The 12,634-nt window shown below is 38.2% G+C and overlaps 2 long non-coding RNA genes across 2 annotated transcripts in view; both read left to right on the top strand.

The window, feature by feature from the left end:
* Nucleotides 1–12,634, top strand: part of LOC311296696 — a 143,076-nt gene that overhangs the window by 82,936 nt on the left and 47,506 nt on the right. The window lies entirely within an intron of this gene.
* LOC311296685 lies at nt 316–3,298 on the top strand. The gene is made up of 4 exons (XR_014628670.1): nt 316–581; nt 1,486–1,529; nt 1,708–1,942; nt 2,168–3,298. It is a non-coding gene; the product is annotated as an uncharacterized lncRNA (long non-coding RNA).

Below are 12,634 nucleotides of genomic sequence, written 5' to 3' on the forward strand. Positions count from 1 at the left end.
TGTGTTGGAGGGAAAAGAATCACCTCATTTGGACTTAATAGGCATGAAGAAGGTATTATAACCAGATTGAAGTTGGGCCACACAGGCCTTAATTCCACTTTATCCTTAATAGGTAAAAGTAATGGCATTTGCTCTGAATGTAAAGTCTTGGAAGATGTCACCCATGTTTTATTTAGATGTAAGAAATTTGACCAACTCAGACAGAAATGGAAAGACTCTGATGCAGAAAATGACATTCATAATATTTTACAGGAGCAAAGAATGCAGGGACTAAGAAGCAATTTTTGGGGGTGGGGGTTGGTTTTGCTATTGTTTTATGATTTAATATGTAATTTGCCAAAGCTCTTTTTACACACTCCTGTGGAGTAGTCCAGTAGGTGGCGGTATATATCATGAAGATATGATCCGACATTAATCAGAAGAAGAAGTTCCTCATGAGAGGTTTTGTTTTGCCCTGGTGAACATCTCTGAGCGTTTCTGCCTGTGTTTTTGTCTTCCCGTGGATTACTCTTGGACTGTTTATTCTCTTCGTGATTCTTTGCTGCCTGCCCTGGACTGTTTTCTATTGTGGACTGATTTATGTAAGTTTGCTGCCTGACCTTATGCCTGTTTTCGCATTACGAGTTGCTTTGTCTCTACTGTTGTGTTTGCTGGTGATTGACCCTGATTGTACGACCAAGATCACAATAAAGCTGCAAATGGATCCTCACTTTGCTGAAGCCTTGTTACAATTAAGTGAAGTATTTAGTTTATATTATGGAAGTGCCATAAACCGGAATAATGTTATGTATGCGTTTTTCTGCCAACAGTTCGATGTATTTTTGGACTTTTATTAACGCGCGTTTAATAAAGAATCTCCACATATCATTTTGGTGGATTGAGTCTGTGGAAATGTCGTTTGAATGCGTTTAACTTTAATTTTGATGTTAATGTATGTTTATAGCCATATGTGTGACCTGTGTATTAGATGAATTGCAGTTACTGTTAGGGAGGACGGTAATTAACATGTCTTTTCTCATGCATCCTTCAGCTGAAAGACAGTGAATCTGAAGAGGTGTGTGTGTGTGTGTTGATTGTCTGTCCTCTGTCAATAAACTGCAGATGTGGTTCATTTGTGTTGCTGGGTTTACATTTAGCCTATTATCTGAATAACCAGATTCTCATGTTTAATTCTATAGTTAACTTTTACACAACATAATTTTCAACGTTAAAATAATGATGGCTGATTTTATTATATATATTTTTTTTTTTATTAGTTAAAATGCTTATAGGCTATATTATTTGATGCCAATCATAACAGCAGTTGATGTTCACATTTTGACTATTAACAAGAGGATTACAAAATTAACCTTTGGTACATCAAAAATATTATATTTGATAAACAGATCTCACTTGTTTTCTGTTATTAAATCAGGGTTCACTTGAAAATTCACATGTATTCTCCTTGAACTCATTCTAACAACTTAATGTTTTAATATGTTTCAGACCAGATGGAGGTGAAAGAGCAAATACAAGAACTGAAGTTAAAGGTGATGATGCTGTAGTTTGTTTCAGCCTGTTGACACCAATAAAATGAGCTTAATGTGCCAATTTACAGAAGATCTCAGACATCACCATAATGAATGAGCTGAAAACAGGGAACTTTTGGAGACAAAGAGTTTTTTCAGCAGCAGTTTAACATGATGGCCCTGTACTTTTTAAATGCAGATTGGATAAAAACACAGTGATCACAGTTCACACCTGCAGTGAAGCCCCTCCCACAACAATTCACCAATAAATACTGGGAATATTCCCATCATCCTACAAGAGAAGGACAAACTCCAGGAGTAGCAGCTGATATCTGTGTGACTGTTAAAGATGGAGTTTATTAAAGAGGAGATTGAAGACATGAGTGATCCAGAACCTTCCAGAATAAAACATGAAGATACTGAGGAACAAATAGGTTGGTGTCCATTCTTGATTCTTCATTGTTGACTGCTTTGGTAGATGTGAATTATTAAGCAGTGTATGGATGATAACCTTGTATATAGCAGTTGTCAAACATATTTTACTATATTATTAACAATGAATGATGGAACAAAAAGTGAAAGATCTGATCTCTGTAGCTTCCTGCTATTAAATAAGGGTTCACTTGAACTGATTCTAACTGTATTTCTGTGTATTTTAGACCAGGTGAGAGTGAAAGAGCAAAGACAAGAACTGAATGAAGTGGAGGAGGAACATCGTAACTTTACAATTCAAAGAACAAAAGCCGAAAAGACGCACACCTGCACTCAGTGTGGAAAGAGTTTCTCACGGAAAGGAAACCTAAACAAACACATGAGAATTCACTCTGGAGAGAAACCGTATACATGCACTCAGTGTGAGAAGAGTTTTTCTCAAGCATCAACTCTCAGTGTTCATCTGCACATTCACTCTGGAGAAAGACCATTTAACTGTGATCAGTGTGGTAAAGATTTTATTTCATTATCAAAACTAAAAGATCACCTAAAAGTTCATTCAGATGAGAGGCCTTATGTGTGTTCTCTCTGTGGAAAGAGTTTTTCAAGGCTGGACAGTTTTAAACTGCACCAGAAAACACACAATGAAGTGAGAGATCATGTGTGCTTTGACTGTGGGAAGAGCTTTACTACATCTAGTCATCTGAAAGAGCACCAAAGAAATCATACTGGAGACAAACCTTACAAGTGCACATATTGTGACAAGAGTTTCACTCGGTCTGGATCTCTGAAATCACACGAGCGAGTTCATACTGGAGAGAAGCCGTACGACTGTACTCAGTGTGAGAAGAGTTTCAACCAATCAAGTAATCTAGTGAAGCATATTAGAAAGCATTGTTCTGTGTCACAGCGAGCAAATGTTTTGTTAGATTCGCATAAAGTAAATGTGTAGTTAGTTTACTAATAAACTAGTGTAGCTGCGAAATGCCACAAGATTTGTGTTTTATCACACAACTTACTTAAAGAAATACCAAAATTAAAAGAGACTGGAAACAAATGTAGAAAAACAACAATCAGTTATTTGTTAATATATGAAACAATTCCCTGTTGATCAGTTTTTTTTTTACTTTTGGTTTAGTTAAAGCCTGTTATTACATAAACAGATGTATACAATAACGAACATTTTGTGAGTAAAAGGTTTCTACAGATCCAATAATTAATATAAACTGTGAGATTCAGATAAAGCAAACGTATAAATGAAATAAACTTGAGTTCTGTGACGTTAGTTTTGTGGACGTTGTTTATTTACAACCTATAGTCATTTAATGCTTTGAATGAGACGTGTTTGAATTAATGATTCAAATTAGTTTTTTTTATTTTTATAAATAGACGGGAACATGTTATTCTCTGTAGTTGTCTGATATATGTAATTGTGATCTCCATTTTAAGCAAAACATTTTTCTCAGTTCTCAGATTCTCAGTTTATTATGAATTAGGGACTGTTCACATATCGCGTCTAAAAACGTGTGGAAAGCATGGCTTTCTCCTTTCTACAAGCGCTTGCACTCCCGTGGCGTCTGTCGTTGCTATGCAACCATGAACTGCGTTCTCCATGATGACGAGGAAGTAAGGATTCATTCATTTTTTTAGCCCTTTACAACTACAACTGGAGATGAGAAATAAAATCCCGCCCTGTCCAGCTTTGATCAGCTGTTCGGCTGAGCTTTCGATGTTGTCATGGAAAGGTCAGTTGTTTTTTGCCACATGACCTGCGTGCGCTTGCGGCATTCAGAAATGTTTAGATGTTTTCCTCTCACCACGGCACAGAGCGCCTGGACAAACGAGCGCGCTGCATCCCATGCGTGTCGCAACCGCGTCGCTTCTTTTATGAGCACACGTCCAAACCTCAGCCAGGTGGTCGCTGAATAAAACTCCCACAAATATCACAGAATCACGGAACAACGTCAGCATTATTTAATCCTATGACCAGTCTTCGTAACAGCTTCCGTATGCATATGGATAGCCTCAAACTTAGCTATAGGCCTTTTCAGAATGTTTGTAAACAATAGGCACCGAGTAACTTCCGGGTGGCAGAACGCGAGCGGCTTCCACTGACTAACTGAAGAGATCCAGCCGGCGACTGCAACAGTTACATAGTTAAAAACATTGTTGTTGATCAAAGTTGAAACGATGATGAAAACGTGTTGTGTTTGGGGTTGCGCTGCCAGATATACAGCAAAATGTGTAGGGTTTTATCGATTTCCTGTGGGTGAGGAGGTTATAGCGACGTCGTGTCGTCAAAAGTAGGAAATCTTAACGATCCCCTAAATTATATGATTCATCCAACGTTTACATTTCTGCTGCCAACCCTGCTTGCCCTTCAACTCTGCTTCGTGTATTCTCAAAACGGTCCATCTACAAAATCACAGCAGAGCATTTATCTTCCGCCGGCGAAATTCGAGACTAATATTAGTAAATTGTCTCTTTTGATGAAGAGACTCATTGCCAGTCAGTCACTGCCTGAAGTAAAAGAGGGCTGCCCACTCTCACGCATTCACCGTGAGACTCACGCAATTGTATGAGGCGCCACGTAGGATTTAAATCAAACTTCGCTTATCAATACATACATAACACACGTGCATATACACCTATAAATTACCCGCATATACATGTAGGCTATACTATTGGATGTTCAAAATACATATATGAAATACACGTGCACACTAATATGAAATTCATACCAATGCATATTATGTTAGTAATGAATGCATATACACTTGTGAATATTGCATATAAACTTGACGCACGCATACACCTATAAATACTCGCATACATAGGCTATAGCCTACACAACTAAAGCATGCATCCACGTTTTATTTTGTATGTATGCGCGAGTGTTATATGGATGTGTATGCGCGCATCGAGTTTATATGTGCGAGTGTTTATAGGTGTGTCTGCGTGCTGCGAGTGTATATGTATGTGCGAGACGAGTGTTTATAGGTGTATATGCATGGAAGTTTAAAATTATTTATAGGTGTATGCGTGCGTCAAGTTTATATGTAGCCTATATACAAGTTATTCACAAGCATTCATTACCAACATAATATGTATTGGTATGGATTTCATATTAGTGTGCACAAGTATTTCATATATGTATTTTGAACATCCAATAAATGTATATGCGAGTAATTTATAATTGTATTGTGTTATGTATGTATTGATAAGCGAAGTTTGATTTAAATCCTACGTGGCGCCTCATACAATTGTCACTTTTCACACGCTTTCACCACACATCCATTTTCTCACGCAACTTACCGAAATGTATATTCCTCATACATAATATCGACCAATCAGTGTTTTTCAACTGCGCAAAGGTCGATATAACAGCTGGAGAACAATTGTCACATAACATTTACCTCAGGAAAGCCATTTAATGACCATGATAGGCTATATAGCACGCTATTTTGGCTAGAAAAAAGAGCTATAGAGAGTATTTTGCTAATTATGTGTAGGCCTACTATATTACATATTTATTATATTTTTTACTTATATCATTAAACACAGTTGTTATTATGATAAAAAATGCATTATATTTAATAAAAAAAATATATATATTACATTTTTACTGTCGATGGTGGGCCTCCCTTCCAAGCAATTTACTAGCGTTGTCATAGGAACGCTTCGGCTTTTGCCACCCGGAAGAACGTCTATTACTGTTGTGACGTCATGGTGAATTGTCGTATTTGCAGCTCCCTAAATACAATGACAAGCAGTTTTGTAGATGAGGCATTAGGCATTCGCATTTTCCATTTGGACCCACAAACTTGCTTGGCTATAGTTGCACGCACATATAGAGCAACGTGTTTCCACTTTCAAAGTGTATGGCAATATTTAAGCTAAATCAACCAGTTAAAAGATGCTTTGAAAGTTTAAAATTACCATTGTCTTGAAGAGGCTTCCAGCACTCTGCTAGTGTGGGAGGGGCAGTGCATGGGCTGCACGTGAACTGCAGTGTCTCCAGCAACACAGCTGCCCGCAGACGCCTGTCTGTAAATAATGGCCGATGCCGATACACGTAAAACCCGTAAATATCTGCCCGATATATCGTCCGGCCGATATATCGGTCGATCACTAATGGCAACGTACACAGTGACGTAACAACGTCGTTCGCTGGGCTCTCTATAGTCAGTGGAAAAACAAACAGGTTCTGAGAAGGTTCGCAAGTTGAACCAACTTTGAACCAGCACCAGTTTCCGAACCAGTTCTTTTTTGGTGGAAAAGGGGTAAGAGAGTGTGGATGTATATACACTTGTAGCCCAGTGGTAAATTTGGGTATTATAGTGTATTAGAAACGGGGTAGGTTATGATTAATCTCTTACTCAAAAATGAGTCCCATGACTATTAAAAAAATAAATAAACGTTTATTTACTTTAAATAGATAATAGGAAGCACTAATTCATAAAGGAGATCAATATTTGTGATTTTATTTCATGACACTGATTAAAATTAAAGTTTAAAGTTATTTAGCTAAATAATATTATCAGAGGTTTTATGCAGTAAGTGTTTTATTACTCTATTTTTATTGTTTTCATGTTATTATTTTTTATTGGTCATTTGAGTATTAACGCTGTATAGTCAGTGTTTGAGAAGGGATACACGTGACCGGAGGAGGAACCATGAGAGAGGGTGCGGGAAGTTTTTCTCTCTCTTCTCGTCGGACTGGGGATGAGCACAGGTCGCTGGCGCGTTTGAGAAAATATTAACGCTAGAAAGAGTGAGTAAAGCTGTTGAAACTGAATTGGGTGTTCAGATACGAGGATCGCAGACTCTGGGTGTGTTTTGAGCGAGAAACGAAGCCGGAGACCCGTCGGACGGAGCGGGAGAGAAGCAGCGGAAGCGTGATCGGAGGTAGCCGAGATAGCTATAGCTAGCCATGGTGTGCGCTCATGTTGGCGAATCGCGCTGCACGTGAGCATCCGGACCGAATTTCCACGCTCTCAATGTGTTGCAAGTGTTTGTTCAGCGCACTCAATGTTTTGCAAGACCAACACAGGCCTGCAGCGTGTTTTTCCCTCGTTCAAAGCAGTACTGTGAGTAAACTGAAACGTGTGTGAATGTGTATGTGTGAGTGGGCCCACCATTGCATTTGCTAACCCATATGGAAAAGGTTTGCTAAAAACATCTGTGATTCTTATATGTTCCAACAGAATATTGTAAGGGACATATATGCTGCAAAAACCACATATATAAATTGCATAATATTAATGTATTTTTAATCATGTATGTCATATATGTCCTACATACAGCTAAAGCCATATAGATTTTCATGATGTAAAAACATAGGAAAATAATGCTAATTTAATATGAATGTCCAGCATGGATGTGTATAAAACACAGTGCACTTTACCAATAAGGCTTACTTCACTCATGCTTGCTCTTATCTTGTCCTAAGTCGAGCCCTATGCCTGTAGTCAATCATACTGTATAATCAGCCTTAGATCAAACACAACATTTAAACTACACACACAAGCACACATTTTAATTACAAAATTATTTATTAGAGTATATTCTAAAAGATACATTTGCATATTTCACATATCAATAGTTTTCATTTTAAATCCTGCATCACCAGATTTCATTTTCATTTGTGACAATTTCTCTAAACTTTATCACAGTACAACTATGGTACAACAGCTCTATTCTTAACCTATAAACTTTCCTAAATGTCGAAGTGATTCTTATGCGTATCACTCTAAAAAATAATTCAGTGGCTTAGTAAATATCACAGTAATAATTTACTTTATTAACTTAATAAAATCTCTGAATATCATTTACTTAGTTTGAGTTGAACATACCGAAATAATTGACTAAAACTCCAACAAATAATTTTGTCTGAAATTTACAGTTTGAAGTTTTTCACTAAAATAATTTAGTATTTGACTAAGCAATTATTTATTTAAAATACGCTTAAGAGCTAAGAAATGATGGAAATTTCACAAATATATTAGCTCTAATATATTTGTGAAATTTCAATCACATTATTTGGGAATGGATAATTAAACTGATCTGTTTCAAGAACCACAAATAGCCTATAACTTAAAATCAATATTATTAATTTTTAACACGCATAAAATTAAATCAATTAAAACAATGCACCCCTCCCCCACCCTCTGACGACACTCAGCGTTTGAGTGAGCGCGCGCTGTTTGAGCTCTCTTCAGTCTCCACTCTTGTCTTCAGTCTCTCTCTAGTCTTCAGAGAGTTCTCCTCTTCTCTTCTCAGCGTTGCTGAACTGGTGCATTTCCTCTGTGAAATTCAGGTGTGTGTATGTTTTTATTTATCTGTATAATCATTAATGTGCTTTAAATCATTTTATTTTATGCGAAAGCGAAAGAACATACAGACGCAATGTTACTCACGAGTTAAACGAGTGTCGACTCGCTCCTGCCTTTTCCCGTGATTGTAACGCCTTGCATAAAAAAAACACGACTATATTCCTAAAGATAATGAATATAACAAATTTGGATGATAAAATGTCCTCAGAACTGTGCACTGTTTGTTTATTGGCAGGTTATGGTGTCAGTCGCGTCGCAGCATCTTTGGGCTGTGAGTGACGCAGGACGGCGGTGTAAAGTTAGAGGCTCCCCCGCAGAGGCGAGTCCGTCTCCGGCACGGCAACCAGCACTGATCCGGTGGATATTGGATAACAGACCGGTTGATTACACTTGAATTACTTGAATGTTTAGGCCTAAATGTTTGATTTTTACTTCGAAAATGTTTGTTACATGAGTTTAAATGTAGGCAATATTGTATACCTGTTAAAAATAGTATAAAATATGCTGTATTGCTGTAGGCTACGCATCGACAATAAAGGCCAATTTAGTTATACCGGTGGTTGTATGGAATATTTTTACAAAGGTTTAGAGGAAATAAAAAAGTTAATATTACTGGCATATTATAAACACAGTTAATAGTACTCATAAATATTTGTTTCTAAATTATTTTTACTCAATTTTATTTGTTAATGTACCAAATGCAGTTACCGTACTCGGATCCATTTAATTTGTTTTACTTCTATTTACTCAGTTAATACAGTGTATGTAATGGATTTCACTGCTTAATCTAGGCTAATCAGTATTCTAAGTGTAAAAATGTTTCACCAAAAAAATTAGTAAATCATATTAAAAGTTTTTAGAGTGCATCACCACCAGAGTTCATGTCACATATACAAAAACATATTCCAGCCAATTTTCAACATTTTAATCACTGTTCTAGAAACATGTTTGACTCAACTTTGTTCATTTTCAATAATATGTTATGATTTGTTTTTTTCACAAACAACAGACCCAGACAGTTCACAATTAATGTAAATACACAGTGTTACAATGCCATTGCTTTTCAACTGCTCTTTCAAATCCTTTAGGAAAATTTACAGTCTCCATAAAGGTCAGTGATACTCTGACAGTAATCCTCGAACCAGCTTCTGCACTGTACAATTTAAAAATTTTGCCAACTGCATATAGCCTAAGTGAATCAGATGTTGGTCATCAAAACATGAAATCTGTATGAAACACATAAACAAATGACACAAAATGTGTATACATTTTATATGACTTTAATTTGACTAGCATATGATTCAATATAAGAACTTTAAATGATTTTTATATGAGTTTTATATATTTCTACTAATACCATACACATTTGCATACTTTTGTCATGTAAAACTCATATAAGTCTTTTAACAGTAGTAATATATAACGCAAAAATCCCCTACAAGTTGTATGTGTGCTATTTAGTATGAAAGTGGCCATAATCGGTCTGATTTTGTATAAGACATGTATGGGCCTTACATGAAACACAGAAGGTAATTCTGGTTGATTTATGTAAGGAAGATATATGGTTGCTGTATATGAACCATGCAGGTTTTTTTCATATGGGAAGACTTGTTTCAGGACACGTGGCAACGTTTTTGTTTATTGTAAAGATTTCTGTGTAATTTCAATTGTTAGGAAAGAGATAATAACTTTTAGATCAGTTATTCTGGTGTAACAAGTGTGATTGAAACTATTGAGGTTTCTAGCTAAATTTAACGAGGCTATCAGTTGAGTATTTGGGGAATTTTTTTGGTTATTTATGTTGTATATTCGTTGATATTTTGTTTTGGGGAAAACTTTTATATTCTAGTTGCCAAATTCGTTTATGTAAATAAACCAGGGCATTAACCCTTTGTTTTGCTAAACTAAAAACTATCTCTGGGTCTCATTATTTTAAATATTTTATTGTCAAAAGGTTCTACAACTTATTAGAAACTTATTAGGTGCACCTTCGTGGTATCCACCTGAACTACACCGAACCCAAGCACCCACCATTCTCATGTAAGTAACGCTCAGAGTGGCTGTCCGGGTGCTACATAAATAAAATGGAGGCACCGCTGGGATAAATTTTGTTCCAAAGTAGTTTTAAATCAGATTTAACTTTAGTTTGACCCAGAGATTTAAATAGTTTGTTTAAAAAATTAGTTTTGAACCAAAAGCTGGCTAGCTGTTAACATACATGTAAAACCATATTAAAGAGAATCTATTGTGAAGATTTTAACACTACAAAAGTAGAGTTCTAGTAAGCATTGTAAGTTAAGAAAACGCAAATTAAGCTTTATTTGTGTTAAAATACAACTAAAACCTACCAAATTTAGTTCTGACAAGTGATCACTGTAAGCGCACAACCCGTGGGGATGGCTCAGTTGAAGAACTGGTGTTTTGGAGAAGGCATAGACCCGGTGAAAGCCTTGCTAGTTAAAGATGTACCTCCGGAAACTGAAGTTGGTTTCATTGAAGAAACAATGCAGACTATAAAAGCACTTGGGAGAGTCAAGGTGAGAGGAAGAATGTATGATCCACAGTCTCAAAGTTTAACCGTGCTATGTGAGTGCAGGGAGAAGGTGAATACAGACGCCATTCCTCTTGATGTTGTTCCGGAGGGGTTTGCTATGACCTGGAGAATCTTTGGACCTTCTAGGCAGGATGAAGAACCCCAAGCTCAGGCCGCCTGTGATGGTCAAAATGTGCCGCTGCCAGATTCCAGTCTTCTCTCCCCACTTCAAGCATCCACTCCTGAAGCTATCATTCGAGCAGTTGGTGAGGTCCTGCAAATGACAAGCAAGCCCACACATGGTGACAACAATCTTTACAGAAGACTGCGCACTTTCTCAGGGGTCATGCCCACACCCCTGGGAGAAGAACAGTTGGAAAACTGGGTTGAACAAGCCAGACTTATGATTGAAGAATATGATCGCCCTGAAAGAGAAAAGAAAATGAGAATAATGGAAAGTGTAAAGGGTCCTGCACTCGAAATCCTCCAAGCTGTCCGTTTCAACAACCCATCTGCAACTTCTATGGACTACATTGACATTCTCGAGACCACCTTTGGCAACCCCGAGAGCGGTGAAGAACTTTACTTTGCCTTCAGAATGTTGTGTCAACACCCCAACGAGAAACTCTCTGAGTTCCTGAGACGCCTTGAGAGAGTCCTAAATAAAGTTGTCCAAAAGGGTGGACTCCAGTCATCGGCAGCAGACAAAGCACGTCTTGACCAACTCATTAAAGGGGCCATCAGGTCTGACATGATGATACTAAATCTCGGATTGAGAGACCGTCGAGACAGTCCTCCTACTTTTCTGGAGCTGATGAATGAGATACGCCTGGAGGAGGAGCATGAAGCTTCACGTCGCAGACTCCATCCACCCAAAGCCATCTACGCCAAAAGTGCTACTGTTACCTCTGACACAGAGTTAAACGAGTTGAAAGCCGAAATACACCAACTCCGAGCACAAGTAAGTGAACTCTCTACTCCCACCGCCATGTCAAGTCACCTTTCGACGAGCACACTGCTTTCTGTCACTCCGGCGGCAGAGAACGCAGAAGACAAGAACGTGCAGGCTTTAAAGAAAGAGGTTGTCAAGCTCCGAAAGCAAGTCTCTGTCATGTCAGTCAAGCCAAAGTACAGTCTTGCTACTGAGCCTTGCCCACAAGAGACCCAGTCAAGACCCTGGCAGCCAAGACCTTCTACAGCGAGAGACCCAAGTGATTTCTTCTGCTATCGCTGCGGTGAAGACGGCCATTTTGCCAACAAGTGCACTTCTCCCGAGAACTATCCCAAAGTTATTCAGAAACTGCTGCAAGCTCAAAGAAAGTCCAAGCAGAACCGCCATTCTGATAACGAAACCAGAACCAAGACCACAAATACAAGTGTCAAGAGAAGTGCGGTAAACGTACAGAGCAACAGTTTGCCTGATGGACTCGTGGGACCACCATCTACTGCTCTTGTCAGGATTAATGGCAACCCCTGTACAGCGCTGATGGACAGCGGATCTCAAGTTACCATCATCTTCGACAGCTGGTATGCCAAACACCTATCACACATCCACTTAAACTCTGTGACCGGCCTAGCCATCTGGGGCCTAAGTGAGTCAGAGAGCAGTTACCCGTACAAAGGTTACATCCAGGTTGAGTTGGAGCTGCCACAAAAGTCTAAGTCCAACAAAGTCAAGTCTGTCCCTGTCCTGGCCCTGGTATGCCCCGATCCACGTTGCTCCGAGACTATACCTGTCCTGATCGGCACAAACGTCAGGGGGGTTCAGCCTTTCAAGTCCAGAGCAAAGAAAGAAGACCTGGAGAACGTCAACTCAGTAAAAATCC

This window comes from Rutilus rutilus (assembly GCF_951802725.1).
Source record: "Rutilus rutilus genome assembly, chromosome: 9".
Taxonomy (NCBI): domain Eukaryota; kingdom Metazoa; phylum Chordata; class Actinopteri; order Cypriniformes; family Leuciscidae; genus Rutilus; species Rutilus rutilus.